Consider the following 25,429-nt stretch of genomic DNA (forward strand, 5'->3'; position numbering starts at 1 on the left):
AAAAAAAAAAAAAAAAAAAAACTGTTTAAAAACAAAATCCTAATGAATATAGATGCAAAAACTTCCTCAATTAAATATGTGGAAATTGAATCTAACACTGAAGTAGAAGTTTTATAAACCAAGAAAAAATTTTATAAGTACCCTGGTATAATAAGTACCTTATGTATACAAAAATAAAACAGTGTGATCCATCACAGAAACATGATTTTTCTTAATCATAAGATTATAGAAATAAGTACAGAAAGACCATTTGACAAAATTTAAGTCATTCCTGGGTAAACTGAATTTGATTGGAATGTTCATACCAGATTTATTCAAAATTGGCAAACCTTGGAAGCACTTAGGATGGTTTTCAATGCATGATTGGATGAGCTGTTTAAACACAGATAAATTGTTCAAAATTTAAAAGTAATTAATTATAGTATAAATATTTATGGCAGTGAGGCTAGAACAACAACTCAGGTATCTATAAATGTGCATTTACATACCTCAGATGCACACACAGATAATATTTTAGATGTATGTTAGAGTGTTGGTGGAAACTCAAGTGAGTATTACCCAGTCAAAGGAGCTTTTCTGAAAGAGCCACAAAATTTACAATTCCAACTTCTTGTCATCTATGACATGGAGAAAGTTAAAAGATCAGTATCACGAGAGCTTAGAGAGAAGAAAAAGATGAATAGAGAGAACACGTATCATACTCATACAATGCAACTATTTATTCAAGGTAAGATACAATACATCACTAGAAACTTGTCTATACTTACAGAATACACATTATCATCAGTGCACCCTAATGGAGACCATGATCCAAAAGGCAAAGGTGCACCAGAGAAGCTGTAACAGTATATTATACTGGTAGAAGAGCTACTCTAGAGGATAGTGCAAAGATATGAATGAGGTCAAGGAAATGATTGCCAACCTATCTCCTCTGCTCCACTTTGCTGTCAGGCTCAAAGTGTTCCAAAACTAAAGACTATTAAAAAAAAAATTGACTCTAGCAGAAAGATTGTGAATCAAAGATGGTGGATGACACAAGGAAATGGTGTTTTCCAGACACAAAGCACAGTTACACTTAGGAACTCACATCTCTGGTGAGTGCATGCACAAGATACATGCAAGCTCAAGTCAGACAAATCCCAACATGGATGGGGAGGCAGGCACAAAATCCCACAATGAGGTGAGAAACTATTGGTATTCAATAGCTGCTCTGAATGGTAGCATCAGTTTTCTCCAAAAATGTGAGGGCTGGAGAATGGGCCATGCTCCAAGACAGGGGTCAGACCACAGAGTATTCATTTTTGAGAAAGAGAGACTGAGAAACAGAGAGACAGAGAAAGAAAAGAGATTGGAGGAATTGGGACTGAGGTAAAAAAAATAAAGTATTTAAAGAATTAATATGATACTTTTAAATTTTTAACTCAAACTAAATATAAACCCTTAGTTCAATTGTTTCTGTTATGAAGTACCTAGGAAAATGCAGGAAACTGCTATCTTGTAACTCTGAGTTTAGAAAATAAATCTTAGCCACAACACCAAATACTGAACTGATAATGAAAAGAAAAATCCATAAATATTACTTAATCCAAAGGTAATGCTTTTGATTTTAAAAAGTGTAATGTTAAAATAATGAAAATGTAAGTCATAAACTGAGGGAAAATATTTCAAATTATATATCTGATATTTTATATTATACTGTTCTTTTTATAAACTCTCTATATTCAACAATAAGAAATCAACCCAATAAGAACATGGCCAAAAGACTTTACAGATAATCAACAAAACAAGATCATATTGTAAATAATAAACATATAATACAATGTTTAACACCATGAGTCACTAGGAAAATGCAAATTAAAATATGATAGTCACCACTAACTACATTAGTCTTAGCAAGACTGAACATGGGCCATATTAGGGTTCATAAGAATGTAAATAGAGTGGCTCCTCATATGCTATTAATAGTCATGTGAATAGTACAAACACTTAGGAAAATAGCTTATCAATCTCTCAAAGGGTAAAATAGTTCCTTGGTCTGGCCTTTCTCTTCCTGGGAATTACCCAGAAGATATGGGAACCTATGACCATGTATAGACTAACACAATAATGATCCTAACAGCTTTACTTATCATCACTACTCAAACATCAGTGTATTTAAATAATGGAAGAATACCCAGTAATAAAAATGGACAACTGATGTACACAATCAAATGGATGAATCTCAAAATAAATATAGTGGGCAAAAACAGACAAAAATAAAAATGATGCATATTATATTCTCCCTTTTACAAAAATTTGAAACAAATTATGGTAATAGAAAAAAAGATTGATAGTACCTGGAAAATTGGGCTAAGTGAAGAAAGCACAAGAGGAATGGACTGAAACTCAGCACTGCTTCAAGTCATTGTCACATGGATGTTAACCCCAGTGACACTGGAAATGAGGAACATTTCAGGAAATACTGAAAACAATCACAGCAACAGAAACAAACTCTTGAAAAGAGTTTGACAGTTAACAAAAAATCACCAGGGGCATGCAACCTGCCTTACACAGATGGAAAGTATATATCTACCTACAAATTCATCTTGTGTTACCAATTCTACAATTCTACATCTAAAACAATACCACCTGTTGGCCCTGAAATCATACACATATAAACAACACTGAACAGACTAAGTGGTTTGAATATATATATATATATATACATATGTATATATATGTATATACTATATATACATATATGTATATATGTATATATATTCACACACAACACACATATATGTATATATACATACATCATACATTCATACATATGTGCAACAATAACTAAAAGAAAAATAGTCCATGAATTTGAGAGGAAGTAGAAGCACATGGCATGGGTGGAAAGAAAAAATAATGTTATTATATTTTAATTTTTAACATGATATTTCAAAAACAAGAAGCAAAGTGATACCATGCTACCAGAGTAGCTCAGCAGAAGTATGCTGGGCCCATCAAACAATACTAGGTACCTAACAGTTTAAGTTTCCGATTCCAGCATGTAATATGTTCTTCATTTGTCACCTACTGTGTCCAGTTAAGATATGGTCTTCCACCTCAATTGCCTTGTAGACTTCCAGATAAGACCTGCAGGAAGCTCCCCAAAACCATACATGAGTGTGATATCTGCAGAGTGTGGCAATACCTTTTTACTGCAGATCCAGAAATCCCTAGAACATCCAGGTGTGGCTGAGTGCGTCTGAATCTCTGCTTTTGAGGGGCAAAAGCAGTCAAGTAACGAGTCTGAGGCCTGCAGGACCCAGAGAGACAATTTGACTTAAACCTAGACAATTTTGTGAGAACCTATCTTCAAATAAAATTTTTGAACACCATTAAATGAATTTAGTAGGAAGTGTATGTGTGCATGGTGTGTGTGTGTGTGTGTGTGTGTGTGTGTGTGTGTGTGTGAAAGATGAGCTCATCAATTTAAAATAAAGTACAGGGAATCATAGGAGGACTGGGGAAAGAGAAAAAGATGGAAAATGTAATATGATATGCATGTATAAAAGTCTCAAAAAAGTTAAAAACTCAAATTCACTAAAAGTTAAGGGTTTGCTTGTGGCTCAAAGGTAGAATCAATACCTAGCATACATAAAGTCAAAGAAAGATCACAGACAAAAAATAACAACAAGAAGAGAAAAAGTAAGAGGAGGTAAGCCTGAAAAATAAGCAGAAAAAATTCCAGAAACAGAGAAACAAACTGTCAGGTATATCTGAAGGACAGTGCCAAAGCAGACTTCACAAAGGCTCCTTGAAGTTAGAAGGCCCAAGGAGCTTCAAACTCTACATTTCTCCACAGATGATAATGAAGGGGCTTCTCTCAGAATGTTTCCCTAACTGTGATGGACAGCTGAAAAAGGAGTGGCCAGGACAATAATATATTTTGAGTATTCTCTACGGCTTAGGAATAAACGCATGGATCATTGTTAGCCAATTTTACAGCACTCTGTAAGAAGTTCATGGGGACAGAGAGGTAAAGAAAGGACGTCTTGACTTCCACAAGTTCTTAGAATCATCATTTGTATACACCTCATGCTAGAATTATAGATAAATAAACCTTTGTCATAATTTTAAAAAAAAACAAACTCTATTTTGGCAGGGGAGGCTGGAAGAAGGATGGCAAAACCTGCCACTGGTACCATTACTGTGGGTGAATGTGTGATAAAGACATGGGAACAATGGAGTGTGCAGAAGAGAGAGGGATGAGAAAGCAAAGCAAGAGGTTTGTATACTATGGAGAAAGGGAGCTGCAGACTCCAAGACAGTGAGGAACAGGCAGATACAAGAAGGCCATGGTGAGGTCCATGGTGACCCAGGCTGTGGCTGGAGGCCATGTCTGGGTCCGTGGTGCTACTGCAGCTCAGGTCTGTGTTGATGTCTGTGGAATGAGTTTACAACAGGGGCCAAGCAGATTGGTTTGGGCTGCCACGAGAGACCATGTGGGTATCTGAAGGCCATAATGCCAGATCATATACTGATCTGAGTGAGCTACATTGCTACCTAAGGCCATAGGGACATAGTGATCCATGCTGCTGTGGAGGGGAGGTGGGGGTAATGTCTAGGTCCATGGTCCTATGGCAGCTGAAGCTTGGGTTGATGTCCCAGGCCCCTGTTACCACCAAAGTTCATGCAGATCTCCCTGGTCAGGACTGCAGCCTGAAACACTGTGCTGAGCTGCCACCCCTCACCAGCTTCAGCATTTGAGAGATGAGGCCCTGCACTTCACCTGGGTAGCACAGTGGAGCTAGCACTTGGGGGTGAAGGTGCAGGTGAGCCCTGAGAACATGAGAGTAAGAGAGCTGACCCTGCCCATTGCTGGCTGTGGCATTGGATAAGCTAACCAGAGCAGGGATTGAGAGCTCACCCTGGTAGTGCAGGGGCCAGAGAGCTGGCTCACTGAGCAACTTTTCTACCTCCCAGTCCCAGATCCAGAGTTTTGAGTTGCCTGGCCCCAACAACTATCCCATCTATGATCTGCTGGATCTTATGAAAAAGCCATCCTGCAAATCCAAAGCTGAAGAATCTCAATGGCACAAGGCAACAACAGAATATCCAATAAGAGTCCCAATGAGGATTCAGTATTGATAGTGTAGCAGAAGCCAAAGGCCCTGAAAAGATCCAAGACTAATTTCAATGAACATTTGCAAGCAAAAATATGTGGAGAAAAGGTTATACTGTATGACACAGTGTGACACACTATGACTGCTACAAGTCTATTTCATTTTCTCTTCTTTTGGGGAAGAGGTTACAAGAGTAGAGAGCAGAAACAAAAGAATGGGAAGATGAATGGGATTTGGATGCATAATGTGAAATTCACAAACAATCAATAAAGAGTCAGAAAAAAACCTCTATTCTGAAAAGGGTAGAATGGAAGCTGTGAGTTAGCAAATTATTGCAGTAATAATAATCTAAAGCATGGCATAATTGCTTCAGGGTCATAAAAATTATGGAGTAGAAATGAATGAATCCTGGATATACAGTGCATGTAGACTCAACAGATCTGATTCATGGCTTAGACAATGAATGTGAAAAGAAAGAAGGTTTGAGGATGGTTGCAAGGTCTTAGTTACAATGGCTAAGAAACACACTGAATTAAGAAGACCATGAAGGATTTTCCCTCTGGTGACTTTCTAAGGCAGGACCAGCCAGGAGGCACAGGCCTCAGAAGTGGCAGGGCAGCTGGGACAGGATCATTTCTACCTCCGTCTATACCTAGGAAGACTGCAGATCCACAACCCTCTCTGCCCATTTCTTGCAAATAGAGAGCTTGTCTCCAGGTAGTGCTCTGACCCCAGGACCCAGGAGGGACAGCTGATGCACAGCCCTCTGCGCACAGGTCTTACCAGAGGAGAGCTGATCTCCCAGAAGTGCTGACGCAGGCATAAAGACCCACAGGAGGAACAACCTTCAACCAGAGACAGTAAGAACATCTAACACCAGAGTTCAACAGATGGCGAAAGACTAACACAAGAATCTTACCAACAGAAACCAAGACTACTTGGCAACATCAGAACTAGTAGCCCACCACAGCAAATCCTGGATATCCCAAAACACCAGAAAAGCAAGATTTGGATCTATAATCATATCTCATGATGGTGATAGAAGAATTTAAGAAGGACATTAATAACTCCTTTAAAGAAATACAAGATAACACAGGCTTGTAAACAGGTACAAGTCCTTAAAGAGGGAGGAAACACAAAAATCCCTTAAAGCATTACAGGAAAACACAACCAAACAGGTGAAGGAATTGAACAAAACCATCTAGCTCCTAAAAAATGAAAGTAGAAACAGTTAAGAAAGCACAAAGAGAGACAAATCTAGAGATAGAAAACCTAGGAAAGAAGTCAAGAACTATAGATGCAAGCATCACCAACAGAATACAAGAGATAGAAGAGAGAATCTCAGGTGCAGAAGATACCATAGAAAACATTGTCATAACAGTCAAAGAAAACACAAAATGCAAAAAATTCCTAACCCAAAACATACAGGAAATCCAGGACACAATAAGAAGACCAACCCTAAGGATAATAGGTATAGAAGAGAGTGAAGACTTCCAACTTAGAGGGCCAGTAAATATCTTCAACAAAATTATAGAAGAAAACTTCCCTAACCTAAAGAAAGAGATGCCCACGAACATACAAGAAGCCTATAGAACTCCAAATAGACTGTACCAGAAAAGAAATACCTCCCACCACATAATAGTCAAAACACCAAATGCACAAAACAAAGAAAGAATATTAAAAGCAGTAAGGGAAAAAGTAACATATGAAGGCAGACCTACCAGAATTACACCAGACTTCTCACCAGAGACTACGAAAGCCAGAAGATCCTAGGTTGTTGTCATGCAGACCCTAAGACAACACAAATGCCAGCCCAGGCTACTATACCCAACAAAACTCTCAATCACCATAGATGGAGAAAACAAAGTTTTCTGCAGGGCTCTCTGCTGGCAGAACCAATCTAGAGAGAGAGAACCCATTCCAGGTGAGCCTCTCAGGGCTGAGCAGGATGGTGTCAATGTCGTGGCTTGCATCTCCTGCCATACAGAGAATGACCAACCTGAGCCAGGAGTCTGTCAAAGCAGGAACTCATTTTATTGTATTGATCTTTTCTTTATAAAGGGCTGAGAAAGAAGGTGGAGTTTTCAGCTGAGGTGAGATGACATAGGGGGAGGGGAAACTTGACTAAGGGTATGAGATGACTGATGGAGCCAAGAAAGTTACTCTACATCAGCAGTAGCTAGGCAAAGGCAGGCTTAAGCAAGTCATGCTGAGTCACTCCAGTAAGGAAGTGACTGAGACAGTATACAAAACTCAAGCCAGGCTCTGGTTTGATCTCAAGGCCCAAACCAGGCCCAAATAGGGCCCAACAGTATTCCACTACAAAACCAAATTTATGCAATATATTTCCACAAATCTAGCCCTACAAAGGATAATAAATGGAAAACTCCAACACAAGGAGGGACACTACATCCTAGAAAAAGAAAGAAAATAATTTTCCAACAAAACTAAGATAGCCACATGAACAGAATTCCAACTCTAACAACAAAAATAACAGGAAGCAACAATTACTTTTCCTTAATATCTATTAATACCAATGGACTCAATTCCCCCAATAAAAAGACATATACTATCAGACTGGTTACATAAACAAGACCCAACATTTTGTTGCATACAGGAAACCCACCTCAGTCACAAAGACAGACATTACCTCATAATAAAAGACTGGAAAACAATTTTCCAAGCAAATGGTCCTAAGAAACAAGCTGTAGTAGCCATCCTAATATCAAATAAAATCAACTTTCCACCTAAAGTGATCAAGAAAGATAAGAAGGGACACTTCATACTCATCAAAGGTATGATCTACCAAGATGAACTCTCAATTCTGAACCTTTATGCTCCAAATGCAAAGGCATCTACATTCATAAAAGAAACTTTACTAAAGCTCAAAGCACACATTGCACAGCACACAATAATAGTGGGAGATTTCAACATCCCATTCTCTGCAATGGACAGATCATGGATACAGAAACTAAACAAAGATACAGTGAGACTAACAGAAGTTAAGAAACAGATGGATTTAACAGATGATTTAACAGATATCTATAGAACTTTTTATCCTAAAACAAAAGGATATACCTTTTTCTAAGGACCTCAAGGTACCTTCTCCAAAATTGACCATATAATTGGTCACAAATTAGGCTTCAACATATACAAGAAGATTGAAATAATTCCTTGTATCCTATCAGATCACCATGGACTAAGGCTGCTCCTCAATAACAACATAAAAAATATAAAGCCCACATACATGAGGAAGCTTAACAATACTCTACTAAATGATAACTTGGTCAAGGAAGAAATAAAGAAAGAAATTAAAGACTTTCTAGAGTTTAATGAAAATGAAGCCACAACATACCCAAACTTATGGGACACAAGGAAAGCACTCCTAAGAGGAAAACTCATAGCTCTAAGTGCCTCCAAAAATAAACTAGAGAGAGCATACACCAGCAATTTGACAGCACATTTGAAAACTCTACAACAAAAAGAAGCAAATTCACCCAAGAGGAGTCGAAGGCAGGAAATAGTCAAACTCAGTGCTGAAATCAACCAAATGGAAACAAAAGGAACTATACAGAGAATCAACCAAACCAGGAGCTGGTTCTTTGAGAAAAATCAACAAAACAGATAAACCCTTAGCCAGACTAACTAGAGGGCACAGAGACAGTATGCTAATTAACAAGATCAGAAATGAAAAGGGAGACATAACAACAGACACTGAGGAAATCCAAAAAAATCATCAGATCCTGGTACAAAAGCCTATAATCAACAAAACTGGAAAACCTGGATGAAATGGACAATTTTCTAGACAGATACCAGATACCAAATTAGATCAGGATCAGATAAATGATCTAAACAGCCCCATATCTGCTAATGGAATAGAAACAGTCACTAATATTCTCCCAACCAAAAAAAAGCCCTGGACCAGATGGGTTTAGTGCAGCATTTTATCAAACTTTCAAAGAAGACCTAATACCAGTACTCCTCAAACTATTCCACAAAATAGGAACAGAAGGTACTCTACCCAATTCATTCTATAAAGCCACACAAAGGTTCTCTGATACTTAAACCACACAAAGACCTAACAAAGAAAGAAAACTTCAGACCAATTTCCCTTAGGAATATCGATGCAAAAATACTCAATAAAATTCTTGCAAACTGAATCCAAGAACACATCAAAATGATCATTCATCATGATCAAGTAGGCTTCATCCCAGGGATGCAGGGATGATTCAATATACTGAAATCCATCAATGTAATTTGCTATATAAGGAAAAAAAAGTATGATCATCTTATTAGATGCTGAGAAACCATTTGACAAAATCTAACATCCCTTCAAGATAAAAGTCTTAGGAAGATCAGGAATTCAAGGCCCATACTTAAACATAGTAAGAGCAATACACAACAAACCAGTAGCCAACATCAAACTAAATGGAGAAAAACTTGAAGCAATCCCATTAAAATCAGGGACTACATAAGGCTGCACACTCTCTCCCTACCTATTCAATATTGTATTTGAAATCCTAGCCAGAACAATTAGACAATAAAAGGAGATGAAAGGGATACAAATCGGAAAGGAAGAAGTCAAATTATTACTATTTGCAGATGATATGATAGTATACTTAAGTGACCCCAAAAATTCCAGCAGAGAGCTCCTAAACCTGATAAACAACTTCAGCAAAGTAGCTGGATATAAAATTGACTCAAGCAAATCAGTGGCCTTCATCTACATAAATGATAAACATGCTAAGTAAGAAATTAGGGAAACAACACCCTTCACAATAGTCACAAATACTATAAAATACCTTGGTGTGACTCTAAGCAAGTGAAAAATCTGTATGACAAGAACTTAAAGTCTCTGAAGAAGGAAATCAGAGAAGATATCAGAAGATGGAAATATCTCCCGTGCTCATGGATTGGCAGGATTACTATAGTAAAACCGGCCATCTTGCCAAAAGCAATCTACAGATTCAATGCAATCACCATCAAAATTCCAACTCAATTCTTCACAGACTTAGAGCAATTTACAAATTCATCTGGAATAACAAAAAACCTAGGATAGTGAAAACTATTCTCAACAATAAAAGAACCTCTGGTGAATCACGATCCCAGACCTTAAGCTGTACTATAGAGCAATTGTGATAAAAACTGCAAAGGTATTGATACAGGGACAGGCAGATGGATCGATGGAATAGAACTGAAGACCCAGAAATGAACCCACACACCTATGGTCACTTGATCTTTGACAAAGGAACTAAAACCGTCCAGTGGGGGGAAAAAAACAGCATTTTCAACAAATGGTGCTAGCTCAACTGGTGTTTAGCATGTAGAAGAATACAAATCGATCCACTCCTATCCTCTTGCACAAAGCTCAAGTTCAAGTGGATCAAGGACCTCCACATAAAACCAGATACACTAAAACTAATAGAAAAGAAAGTCTTGAGGACTTGGACACAGGGGAAATTTTCCTGAACAGAACACCAATAGCTTATGCTCTAAGATCAAGAACTGACAAATGGGACCTCATAAAATTCTATAGCCTCTGTAAGGGCTTGTCAATAGGACAAAATGGCAAACAACAAATTGGGAAAAAATCTTTACCAATCCTGTATCTGATAGAGGGCTAATATCTAATATATACAAAGAACTCAAGAACTTAGACTTCAGATAATCAAGTAACCCTATTTAAAAATGGGGTACAGAGGTAAACAAAGAATTCTCAACTGAGGAATACCAAAGAGCTGAGAAGCATCTAAAGAAATGTTCAACATCCTTAGTCATCAGGGAAATGCAAATCAAAACAACCCTGAAATTCCACCTCACACCAGTTAGAATGGCTAAGATTAAAAACTCAGATGACAGCAGATGCTGGAGAGGTTGTGAAAGGAAGTGGAATTCTCCTTCGTGGCTGGTAGGGTTCTAAGCAGTTACAACCACTCTGGAAATCAGTTTGGCAGTTCCTCAGGAAACTGGACATAGTACTACCAGAAGGCCCAGCTATACCACTCCTGGTCATACATCCAGAAAATGCTCCATCATGTAATAAGAACACGTGCTCCACTATGTTCATAACAGTCTTATTTATAATAGCCAGAATCTGGAAACAACCCAGATGTACCTCAACAGAGAAATAGATACAGAAAATGTGATACACTTACACAGTGGAGTACTACTTAGCTATTAAAAACAATGAATTTATGAAAATCTTAGGGAAATGGATGGATCTGGAGAATATCATCCTGAGTGAGGTAACCTAATCACAAAAGAACACACATGTAATGCACTCTCTGATAAGTGGATATTAGCCCAGAAGATCAGAATACACAAAGTATAATCCACAAACCACAAGAAACTCAAGAAGAAGGAAGACCAAAGTGTGGATACTTTGTTCCTTCTTAAAAGGTGGAACAAAATCCCATGGAAGGAGTAGCAGAGACAAACTATGGAGCAGAGACTGAAGGAAGGGACAATCCAGAAACTGCTCCACCTGGAAATCCTTCCCATATTCAATCACCAAACCCAGACACTATTGTGGATGCCAGCAAGTGCTGGCTGACAGGAGCCTGATATAGCTGTCTCCTGAGAGGCTCTGACAGTACCCCACTAATCCAGAAGTAGAGGCTCACAGACATCCATTGGACTGAGCACAGGGTCCCCAATGAAGGAGCTAGAGAAAGGACCCAAGGAGCTGAAGGGTTTGCAGCTCCTTAGGACAAGCAAGAATATGAACTAACTAGTACCCTCAGAGCTCCCAGGGACTGTACCACCAACCAAAGAGTAGTATACATGGTGGGACTAATGGTTACAGCATCATATGTATAGCAGAGGATGGCCTATTTAGTCATCAATGGGAGGAGATGCCCTTGGCCCTGTGAAGGTTCTATTCTCCAGTGTAGGGGAATGCCAGGGCCAGGAAGTGGGAGATGCTGGGTTGGTGAGCAGAAGGAGAGGGAAGGGAACAGCGTTTTTTTTTTTTCTTTTTTTCGTAGGGGAAACTGGGAAAGGAGATATCATATGACATGTAAATAAAGACAATATCTAATAAAATAAATATTTAAATTAATTAATTAACTAATTAATTAATAAAAGAAGACCATGAAAGAAATAATAAGATGGAAAATAAGTATGAACACCAAGCTCAGGACCAAAGCAAGGGGAAAAACAACACAAAATGCTGAGAAGTGGCAACAACTGTATAAATCAGGAGTGGACATCTGAAACTTTTCTAGGAATGAGGAATGATGGATGATAAGAAGGAAAGATGATGCTGAGGCCCCAGCTTCCATGTGCAAGCAGCCCACAGGTATCTACTTGACTCAGGCTGTGACAAGTAAGTTCACACTGCTGTCCTAGTGGATACAAAATATAACAAGAAAGGAGACGGCAACTGTGAGTAGAGCTTCCATGAGTAAGGAAGGACAGAAAACAATATAAGTTTTCCTGAATCCCAAATGGCTCCAAAATAGTTAAGAATGATAAACGGGAAAGAAAGCACAAAGTACCGTTAAATACCCAGAACATAAAAGACATAATAATAATAATTGACTCAATGACCACCAAGTTCCCCAAATTTGAAAACAAGAATGGGGACTCAAGAAAGTAAAGGGCATATTTACATATTTGTAAATTATTTACTAAATATCACATATGATTCAAGCAGGGGTCCCAAATATACTCCCGAATTCTGTCGTTCTATGCCTCACAATTGAAGTGGAAACTTGAAGGTTCTTTGGAAAGTCGGCTGGATGGTGTTTTGCTGGGCAAACAGGTGAAGGGACGTTTCACTAAAGCAGATACAGAAGAGAGGATGTACCTCTAAAGCAAGCACTTGAAAGGACACATGATGAAGAATTCTTTGCTAACAATATGTATGGATTGGTCCACCCTACACTGTGTAATTGAGATGCATTTGTCTGGGTGCCTCTGACTCATGCTGACTGAATGAACGTGCTGAGGCAAGACCTATGCTGAGACAAGGCACATGGAAGACATGTGATGTTTGGAAGGTATAAATAGGACTCCACAGATCGAAAGAGCAAGAGCTTGGCTTGCTGGTATAGCCGACTGTACAGTGCTTATGGGTCTCAGGTCTCTGCTAATCTTCACTTCTCTGAGAGAGGCACAACTGAGAGCTTCCACTGGTGTTCCTCCTGGTCCCTACTGCTGACTGGAGCTGAAGCTGAGGCCTGACTGTCTCTGGTAGGTCCTGTTACCACTGTTGCTAACCCAACTCTACCTATCTGGACTGCAGGTGTATCTGTGAAGCGTTTGCAAGTGGATCTAGCTACCACTGCCAACCTGTGAACTGAACTATCAATTTCCAGATAACACAGATGTGACTTGCTCCAAAGAACCTTCCTAAACAGGTCCACTTCCTCCATTTCCTTTCTTTTCCACAACCTCTGAGTGGTAGGCTACAAGGGAGATTAAAGCATTTAAGACCATCCTTAAAAATACGATTTGAAAAAAAATAAAGTTATACATACAATTTCTATATTATGTCTCTCTTCTGATATTTTGTTCCTTAACTGAAGAATCTGTAAACTGGTCTGAACTTGAGATGGTTTCCCCAATCACTGTGCAACATAACACATTTTATCAGTGACCTTTAATTACATAACCATTTATATCCTTATGTATTAATTAGCCTTTGCTGCTGCCTCATTGACTTAAAACAAAAACAATTTATTATCTCGCACATTTCTGTGACTAGCCTCGAAGTTCTGCCCTGAGATGGGTTCCAGAAGGACATGATGATCTACTTTGACCTTACTCAAAGTTCCAGAGGTATAACTCCGGGCTGAAATGTCTCATTCTCTACTTACATGAGTTTTGCCACCTTGCTAGAAAATTATTTTCTGAGATATTTTGTCATGTGGTATCAGAGACCACAGAAGCAAGAAAAGATGACTCCCAACAGTCATATTCTGCAATCCATTGCTTAGCAAGTGACACAAGAAAGAATTTGCAGCTTCAGAAATAAATTCAATCATATGGTGAAGCCACTGAAGTCACATTGCTTTGGGATGTATACAATGGGCTGAGAGAGAAGTATTTTGAACTTTGCCATGTCTGAATTAAGATTATTGAAATATTTACTTCTGTACAGTTTGTAGACTTTTAGCATTCTAATATTTAGCAACTACCTGCAACAATAAATTTGAGTTGGAATTCAAGAAGTGCTCTCTGACATATTAACTTATATAGTTTTGTAGTGAATTTTGGATGACAATGAAACTTATTCTCTTCCCATGTCAACCTTTAATGGCCATTCTTGGTCATGCACCAAGCAGGCAAGCGAGCACAGAATGGGCTTTCTTGGCTGTTTCCCAGCAAGCAAGCTTCAACTCTTGGATTCATTTATGTACTCAAAATTAATCAGCCCTCAAGCCTCCCACCTTAAGTATTTAATGCATAACATGCATGGCCACGTTTCACTTTCTTGATGATGTGGTAATCATGGCAAGTACCAATGCCACTAGTCATAGGCTCTTTGTAGTCTATTAATGAGATCGTACTGGATTTCATTAAGGATTTTAATTATGTTCCTTTCCCCTTTTGCTTCCAGCTTGTTTTGATTAATAAAATTACCCACAGCTGCTTCAGATTGGTCATTCCTTCTGGGAGAAAAACCATATGGAATGCTTAGAACAGGTGCTTGGTACCTGACCAGATTCACAGGTTTAAATGAGTTTGACCTCTGGCTCTTGAGGGTGAGGAGGGAGGTTACAGATATATTTGTCAAGATTAGAAAATTACCCTTTTATTACATGACAGGACTAGTAGCTATTGCAAAAAATATATAACTTTAAAAACATTTTCTAATCATGTGAAATCACATAGTGACAAACTTTGAAGCATTGCTAGTATTGAAGTAAGGGAGGAAACAAGTCTAGGGTCCTTCAGAACTCTTGTCATCATAACACAGGGCATGGTATTGTCATCCAAAGAGCAGAGTATAGAACTGTTTTTGTCCAGGAAAGCTTACAGTAATGAATTTTTACACCCTCATAACAGGCTCTTGGAGGAACTGGAGAATATCCAGAAAAAAGCAATTAGGGAAAAAAATTTATGTGGAGAATTTTCAGAGGAGTTAAGGCTATTTAACCTAGAGGGGGAAATAAGTCTGAGGTGTTTCTACATCAATGAATCTAAATTATAAAGGTATTGGCCAGCTGTTCTACTACTCTACAGAGTGCTGGACTGAAGAAAAATGATCTCAACAGACTAGAGATATCAGTGAAATGTAACCCAATAAAACTTGATTCTGAGTATAAAGAGTGAAGGTCCAGTCTCCTTAATAAGCATCAAAAATGGAAACCTTGTGCAGTAATTCTTCTCCAAGAATGGTAACTAGTCTCATTTTGCTCCTTTGTTGATCATAATAGCTGAGTCACTGCTGTGTATCAAGTCCCATATATGTCAAGATATATATATATGTCAAAATTTTTGAGTCACTGCTGTGTATCAGGTACTATATATGTCAAGGTGCAGGAAGCACTAGCCCATTCTCCGGGGTTTTTACTACCTCTAAAAAATTTTTTATTTCCTAGATCTGGCCTTTTCACTTAAAGGATTTGGTTTTATATTTTGTGGGGGTGGGGGGTGGGGGGGTGGGTGTGTGTCTGTGTGTACATATGGGCAAGCTTGACAACCTGAGTTTAGTTCCCAGAAATAACACGATTGGAAAGAACCTGTTTACCAAATTGTTCTCTGATGTTCACAATTACACCATGATACATGTGTCCACACATACACTAATAGACATTTAAAAATCTTATGGGCCAGCATGTATCACAGCAACATAAACCACTTGTTTATATTGAATACCCAAAACCTATATAAAATTATAAGGAAAAAACCAACTCCGCAAAGTCATTTTACAGGCCTCCACATGCAGTAGTTTAAGTGCTTGAACTTAAGCACCATATACACACAATAATAATAATAATAATAATAATAGTAATAATAATAATAATAATAATAAAATAAATTTCAACATATCAAAATTCTAATACATCTGTACACTATGCTATCTATATTATTAAAACCATGGTGTGATATGCATAAAATGGTAGTGAAAAATACATGCTTAAGTTGTTGAGATTTATATTTTCAAAGATGGTGGAGGAATATCCCACCAAAATGGACATGTTTTGTTCAGGAATAATATCTTTCTTCAAAATATTGGAAAATAAAAACTTTGGGTTTTATTTTCCAATAAAAAGAGAAATTTGATTCTGCAGGTGTTTATGAAATATAGAAAAATGCCTACTGAGTTAATAGTATGTGAAATGTAAAGAGGAACAAGATATTGATATGAAATATTGATAGAAATTATATAAGTAAAGTTTGTGTGCCATATGTGTAATGGACCAAGAAAGATGTCAAGGAGTTATGAAAAGATTAGGGAGGAAGGAAAGTAATGCTAAAGAAACACACAGTATAAAAAAAGAAACACATAGTAGAAAAGTTTGGTATCTGAAGAGTAAGAATGATATTGAGTATTATACTGAAAAAAAAGGGAGACATAGCTGTATTTAAAATGCCTCATAATGTTCATTTGCTAGCAAATGGAGACATTGAAAAGTCTTTAACCTCAGATAGCTTACAGTTCTAATGGAGAATCTAAATAATATTCTAACACCATGGCTCACTGGCCAAAGCCATATATTGGGATCCAACACTGCAAATATGGCAAAATATAGTTTAAGAGAAAAAAGTTTAAGGAAAAAATTTAAGGGGTTCTTAAAAAGGAAAAACTATTCTTCCTTACAGAATTCAAATTAAACAGGAGTTAAGTCATTCCAGACACAGATGAGTCCAAACTATACAAATCTTGTCAGAACATGTTTTGGCTAACTCTTGGCCCCCACTGTCCATAATGGGTTCTGTTATGTTACCACCACTAGCTCCACATTTACATTGTGCCAAACTGTGACCCCAGAGATAAGCCAACCTTTCCTAATGACCGCCATAACAAATCTACACTGGTGGTATTGATTTTTCTTAGTCATTTAACAAGGGGTCACTGAGTATTACATGATGTTCTAGGCATATAAGGTACTGTACTGAACAAAACAGATGATGTTTCTGCCCTCTGAGAGTTCATATTATGGTGGTAGGAAATATACTAAGCAAATATAAACATAAGTATGTAAAATTATTTAGCATTGAGGCTATTGAGAATCATAGCAAAATAAAGGATAGGAAATAATTCACTATCCACTGTGTCAGCAATACATCTTGAAGCATTTTGTGGGGCTGACTAAGCAAGGCTTAAGTATGACCGTCTATGAATCAATGAAATGTCCTGAAAACCACCTATGTTATAGAGGAGAATACATAATAAGTAACCTCTCCCACGGGAAACTCTAGATGTTGTTGGCAGAAGGAGGTAAGACTCCTCAGCAGACTAAACTGAAGTTCATAGGGTCATTAAAATTTAATATAAAACCTCCTCAAAAGCTTGAGGTAGGCCATTTGTGTTGACTATTGATGGAAATTATATAAGTAAAGCTTGTGTGCCATATGTGTAATGGACCAAGAAAGATGTCAAGGAGTTATGGAAAGATTAGGGAGGAAGGAAAGTAATGCTAAAGAAACACACAGTATAAAAAAAGAAATACATAGTAGAAAAGTTTGGTATCTGAAGAATAAGAATGGTATTGAGTATTATACTGAAAAAAGGGAGACATAGCTGTATTGAAATGCCTCATAATGTTCATTTGCTAACAAATGGAGACATCGAAAAGTTTTAGAGGAAATAATATTCCTTGTATTTGCTTTAGAGAGGTTACATAGAATTCGCTTGAAGAAAGAGCTAGAAGAAACATAAATTAGGTGTGGCAATCTGTTGCAATGGTACAAGATAAGGACTGACAAAATGAATATTGTCAGGCTCAAGAAACATGAAATTGTGAATGTTCCTGACATAATAAGAATATAAACAGGCTAGAGAGATGGCTCAGTGGTTAAGAGCACTGACTGCTCTTATGAAGGTCCTGTGTTCAAATCCCAGCAACCACATGGTGGCTCACAACCATCTGTAATGAGATCTGATGCCCTCTTCTGGAGTGTCTGAAGACAGCTACAGTGTATTTACATATAATAAATAATAATAAATAAATAAATAAATAAATATTTTTTTAAAAGAATATAAACACCATAAGTGATAAAGGAATTGGAAAAAGTGCTAACAAGTAATTATTTTAATATACAGAGTTCAAACTTCTTCCAAAACTAAGATATGGTGTATTCATTGACCCATGCTCTAAAGTCTGAAATATCCTAATGCTCAGCTTTTGTAACTCTTTGTTTCTAACCATACTCTGATATTCTTATTCAAGTCTTCAAGTTGAACCATAAATATATGACCTTCAGGTCTGGGTTATTTTAACAATATACATGTATTTATTTAAACAGTATATATATATATATTTATATATACTGTTTTATATTGCATGTATGTCCGGACATACATACCACAGTGGATGGAAGGCAATGGACAACTTGGTGGAACTGGTTCTTTCCTTCCCCCAAGTGGGTCCCAGGATGAAACTCAAGATAGCAGGATTACCAGCAAGTACTTTTAATTGCTGAACTATCTTGCAGCCCTAGCATAGTTTTTTAAAGGAACATCCATAATCTCACATGGTTTAATACTTTATTCCTTTTTAAGACAATAAAAATGGAAAAACCTTTGATCCCCATTCTGTAGGCTGCTGCTTCTTGTGACTGATAGCATCTTTTCCTATATAGAAACGATTTGTTTTATGAGGTCCCATTTTCCAGTTGGTTCTTAATTCCTGTGCTATGTGATGTTTTCATTTTAATCCCAGGTGCCAGATATGGTGCTGCTTAAACACGATTAGTTCAAAGCAGCTAACTATGTCTTGTCTCATGCTCTTTCAGGGGTGTGATTTTGACAATTGAATATAGTTTACATTTGGAATTCTGAGGACTTTTAAGAGGATATAAAAATGCCAGCACTCTGAGGGGCTACAGTAGCTGCTGCTCTGCTTGCTCTTACTGGTTTCTGCAGCTGCCTTTGTTGATTGCCATTGCTAGTTGCTGGTTGCTGGTTGCTGGATTACTAGTTGCTTGTTTGAGATATCCTGACAATGAAGATAGGACTTACCCCAAGGAATGCAACTCAGGAAGTAGTCTAAGAGATCTATGCCCCCTTTCCCCTCTAACCTTCATTCTTGCCTACCTAGCATTGGGGGCAAGGCATAGAAGAAATTGGGATGGGGAAGAGTGATAGATATAAGGACTCAATGAAGTAGTCAAAAAGTCAACCTACAGTGTGGGTTCTGATCAGGAATCCTTTCCCTGTGCCTATGAGTTAAACTGTATTGCATGATTTCTCCTCTAACAGATTCAGGGTCTCCTATCTTGCATTGACTCTGGATCTAATTAAAATTTAATTTTGTGTAGGGTAAGAGATAAGTATCTACTTTGAGACTTCTTCATGTAACTACCCAAAATTCAATCAAACAGCAACAAGTAGTTGATGAAATTTTTTGTAAAAGATTCTTAGTTCTCACTCCTCATGAGGAGTGAGGGATACAGATGGCTATAAGCAAAAAGACAAAGTAAACGTTACCCAAGAAGTAGATAAATGGATAACTCTTCTATGAGTAGCAATATCTGAATATTGATATAATACTTTTTCTTTATCCAGGCATCTACTGAAGGGTGTTGGATTATTTCTCTCCTTTGGCTCCTATGAGTAGTGCTTCTCATGAGTATACACACATTCATGCACAAGTTTTTGTTTAAATACTTGTTTTCAATTCTTTGGTGTATATACATCAAGTGGAAATTTGGATCATATAGTAGCTCTGAGTTTACTATTTAAGGAATTACCAAACTACTTCTCACAGGGGGTGCACATTTGTCTATTAACACCATGATATGCCCTTTAAACTTTTATTATAACCCAATAAGTCTGTTTGGCTTTTGCTGCTCTTCTGCTGTCATAGGTGCAGCACTATTGCCATATCCAGGATAATAAAGATTGATTCCTATGTGTTCTTCTAACAGCTTTAACTCTTACTTTTTAGTACTCTGAATACTCTTGATTTAATTTTTATAGCATTTATAAGTCATTAGGAAAAAACAATTTTATTAAATTAAGTGTTAGTTTTAATTTCATATCTGTGTACTGCATTTACAGCTTTCCTCTCTCCTCCAGTTCCTCCCAACATATGCTCCATCTCTCTCTCTTGCTAACCTGGCCAACAATTAATAAACTGTATTATTTTAAAAGGAAATTAATTTATCAGTAACATAAGAGTTCAAATGGAAAGAAAGTAAGATGCTGTTGAATTAATTCATTATTGTTTGTGTCATTACTTATCTCCAACAAAATATTCAATAAAATACAAGACAATAAGCCACTGTTTAGTTCAAAAATATACAATAAAAACCAATAATTTGATTCTAATTCTTTGAAAACTAAAATTACATTTTTTCTAGTTCTTTCTGTGTTATAATTTTAAGAAAAACTTATTTACTATCTACTTATTTTTAAATAGACTTTCATTGAGTTATATATTGATCACCTTGGACCTCAGAGTATTTTGAAGGATCAGCTGGTGTCATGAAGAACAAATATGGAATTTTTGAGTTTTCCCAATATAATTTCATCATTTACTGAGTGTGTGTCAGACATTATACATCAGTTGTAAAAAAAAAAAAAAAAACAGAATACGTGATATAATTCTCAAGCCCTCAAGCCAATGATTCACAGAAGGAAAGAGAGAAAAATAAAAAGCTGTTCCATTTATACTACAGTTAATAAAAAATAGTGGCCACTTGTACCCCACAACTAATGGACCATCAAACACGTGGGATCTCCATATGGTGTTGGAAATAGTCACTCCTTCCAGCCTCTACCAGTGAGTCACATTGAATTAGTTTCTTATGGACATGAAGGAATTCTTGTTCCTCAAACATGTCCACTCTTCATTCGTGTGTTTCACTGGGACCTTGGTCTCTGTCTGTCAAACTTTTGTTCATGAACTAAAATTAAGAAAAAAGAGGAGAAACTCAAATCCTTGTGAAAAGACAAGGAAAAAGTATACTGTTCAGTCCATTCTCCATGAAAACCATGTAGAATGCAGAGATCTTCACAGTTGATTTATATTATCTCTCCTAATTACTTCTTCTGCTATGAGGCTACCATAGTCTTAAATTTTCTATACCTTCTCAAGTAAAGTAAGAAGCAAATATTCACAGTAACTCAATTATTCTACTCCCATAATGGCCTAGAACCTTTGAAAGGGAGTAAACATATGCCTTGTCCCTGAGAAATTATCTGGTATATCATAAAATCCCATTATTCACAATGACATCAACCTTTAGTACTGCTGGTGCTATTCCTACTAAATGATAAATCAAACTAGTTATTTAGCCCAATATAAGCAAGCCTGTCTTGATGGCAAAGGACAGGGAGCCATATTGATTGGTCACAGTCCATGGTGTCCCTGATTCATTGGAGACAGGAAACAGAAGTCAATGACTATCTTGAATAGTCCATGTGACTAGCCTCGGGAACACAACAGTTTGAGAGATTTTTTTTTTTTAATGTGTCAACAAGAAACAAAAGATAAAGCCAAACCCTTACCAGATGGAAGCAACTTTTTAAACTATTGCTTCAAATTTAATTTGAATAACTGTAAACACTTAGAAAAGATCTCATTTACCCCACTTTCTAAAGGAAACCCCAAAGCAATTTTGTTATTACTAGATAACTAGCTACCCAAGTCATTGAAAAACCACCTCAGCATCTACTTGTAATGTTCAGAAAAGAAACAGAAGACATTTAGAAGGTAAGAAGGGCACATACTCAGAGTGCTAAAACTGATCCCTCTTTAATTATAGAAAGCACTGTGTATTCAAAATCCAAACAAATTCTTGAAGTTGACCAACAAAATGTAAAGACCTCTGGCTTCAAAAATTACTGAACTTGGTGGGAAATCTTTTTTTCAAGTTAACTAAACAAAAGCAGTTCACCGTTTTTAATAAAACAGTAATTTTTTGATATTAGAAATCATGTTCTCTTGTTACTTAATGTTACTCAAATCTTACAGACACTTTTGCTTTATATTTAAACCCACATGTGTATTTGCCTGTATAGAGACAGAAGCAAGCACACAAGCACATACACACACACACATACACACACACACACACACACACACACACACACATAATGTATACAAAACACGTACATTAAACTCAGAATTGGTGGGAAATGGGGTAGGAGCTGTAGGTGAGAGGATTATGTGTAAAAATTTGACAATCCCATTTTACCAAATAGTGGCAAATTTATCTTCTCTCATAATCATATATTTCTTAAAAACTCATGGAGAGCTCAAAGATCAAGACCCTTTAAAGGCACTGCTTTCTCTTTTTATCAAAATGGCCTCCAAGTGTGAAGAGGACCTAGCTAGGGAGGAAGCAGAACCTTGAATTGTAAGTTCTCTAAAAAACAACATAATGTCTATGACTCTGCTATCAAAGATCCTCATCCATTCTCAGTGAGGTTCACATGTTCTTGGATTTCACAGTGAGTCACATCGAATCTAATTAGTATCTTACTTCTGTGTTTTCTGATAGGAGTCACATAGAGATTTTCAAGTTCTTTCCATCAGACTTAGAAGGAAACAGACTAATGGTAATTGTCTATGTTTTGCTTTACCTAACCACTCACATGCAGACCTCTGTTCTACAGTGATAAGGAGTCAAGGGCTCTTTACTCACAACTTTCATTTGAGCAGCACACACCACAGAAACACAAGAGAAATAGAATTTAATTTGACTAACACTCCTTACAGTTGTGGCATTATGAACATACAGTGGCCCCTTGTGATTGTTCCAAGAGTTTGAAAGAGGAAGGAGGCAACCCTCTTGCCAACTATCTCAGTCATCTTGTTTTTCCTCATTGTCTTCTCTTTCCTTTTCTACAACTATCTTTTAGGACCAAAGAAGGTAACAGCTGGATGGCTTTAGTGTTCTTATAGATGCCTTTATTCTAGCTTTTTTTATGTCTGCTTTTCACTTTGGACTGGACAGATTCTGCCATGCTGCTTGGATGGAAATGTCTATTCATGACTTATAATGTACATATTATAGTTCATAATGACACCTCAGAGTAAGCTTTAGGAACTAAAACAATCATTTTTCTTCTCAATAAAGACTTTCTCTTTAATATTGTTTGTCTCCTTAGTACAATAAAGTCACTAACACCTGAATAATGATTTCTTTGTTTCTTCTGTAATATAGTTGGTAGAATCATACAGCAAAGAGGTTACAGGAAACATCAAAAATAAAATAGTCTAATCATAGGTATATTTTTATTTGTGGTGATGGGACCCAGAACCATGGGTTCATTCAGGTCAAGCATGCTCCCTGCTACTCAGCTACAACCCCAGCTCTACATATGTATTTTAACTTCCATTTATTATATTTTAAATCCTTAAAGGCATGCCCATGACAAGTTTACTTTAATATTACTCTGAGTATTTATAGTAGTTGTCCATTAGTGTGTGAATAAGCTATGAATTAAGGAAATATGTTCTTTCTTAACAAACCCTGATTACAAACCTAATAGACATACAGAATGCCCACGATATAGCCCACAGACCATATGGAGCTAAGGAGAAAGGAAGACCAGGGTGTGGATGCTTCAGTCCTGCATAGAGAGGGTAACAGAATGATCAAAGGCTGTGGAAGGAGGGAAAGAGAAGGAGAGGAAAAAATGGGTGCAGGATCAAGTACAGGAGGGGATGGGAGAGAGGTATAGAAGGTCAGGAAATCGAATAAAAATATGTAGTAGTTTAGAATGAAGAACTGCGAGTAGCCACTGGAGGGTCCCAGATGCCAGGGAAGGCAGAGGCTCCCAGGACCCAATGGGAATGACTTTAGCAGAAATGGCACTCAGTGAAGGGGAGATAGAACCTGTAGAGACCACTTCTAATAGATAGTCACAGCCCCCAGTCAAGGGCTGGGGCCACCCACCAATCTCAAAGTTTTTAACCCAGAAATGTTCAAATGTTTCCTGTCCAAAGGAAAGTCAGGGACAAAAAATGGAGCAAAGATTGAAGGAAGGTCCATCTGGGGACTGCCCCACCTGAGGATCCATCCTGTCTGCAGACACGAAACCCTGACACTGATGCTATTGCCAAGAGGCACTTGCTGACAGGAACCTGGTATGGCTGTTCCCTGGGAGGTTCTGCCAGCACCTGACCAATGCAGATGTGGATGCTCACACCCAATCAGTCATCAGACTGAGCTCAGGAAAAGGACTGGTGGAAGGACTGGAAGAGCAGAAGGGGATTGCAATCCCATAGGAAGAACAATGTGACCAGACAACCCAATGCTCCCAGGGACTAGACCACCAAGCAAGGAGTGTACAGGGAGGGATCCATGGCTCAATATACATATGAAGCAGAGAATGGCCTTGTCTGTCATCAATGGGAAGGGAGATCCTTGGTCCTGGGGAGGTTTGATGCCCCAGCATAAGGAGATGCTGGAGGGGTGGGGCAGGAGTAGGTAGGTGATTGGGGAAGCACCCTCATAGAGGCAAAGGAGAGAGAGCAAATAGGATGGGAGTATTGTGGAGGAGTAACCACAAAGGGGGGATATTATATGAGATATAAATGAATGGAAAGATTAATAAAAAGAGAGAGAGAACAAAAGGAAAAAGAAAAATATATTTTCTCTAGGGTTTGGTTTCATTTCGTTTCATTTTCTTTGGTTTGGTCTGGTCTGTTTTTGTCTCATTATATAGCTCTTGCTAGACTAGAGCTTACTGTAGACCAGACTGACCTGGAGCTCAGATGGATACCTGCCTGCCTGTGACTTTTGAGTGCTAGGATTAGAGGCATGCACCAACACACCAGGCCTTGCTCTGAGTATTGGTTTTGCTCAATTACAGAAGGTTATCAAGTATACATTGCTTTCTTATTATCTTCAATCAGCAATACAATTCTTCCCCTGAAATGAAAAATAGTGTGCCCAGTCAGCTGTGGTGGTATGCACCTGTAATCCCAGTCCTTTGGAGGAAGAGGCAGGAGATTATGAATTCCAGGATAGCCTGAACTAAACTGTATAGCAAGACCCTGTGCCAAGGGAGAGGATGGAGGGAGGGAGGGAGGGAGGGAGAGAGAGAGAGAGAGAGAGAGAGAGAGAGAGAGAGAGAGAGAGAGATCTCAACACAATCAGTGGCAACAACCAGCATATTGCCAGTATCTCTTTTTTTTAGATATTTTCTTTATTTACATGTAAATTTCTTCATTCCCAGTTTCCCCTCCAAAAAACAA

The sequence above is a fragment of the Mastomys coucha genome, unplaced genomic scaffold (genome assembly GCF_008632895.1).
Source record: "Mastomys coucha isolate ucsf_1 unplaced genomic scaffold, UCSF_Mcou_1 pScaffold15, whole genome shotgun sequence".
NCBI lineage: Eukaryota > Metazoa > Chordata > Mammalia > Rodentia > Muridae > Mastomys > Mastomys coucha.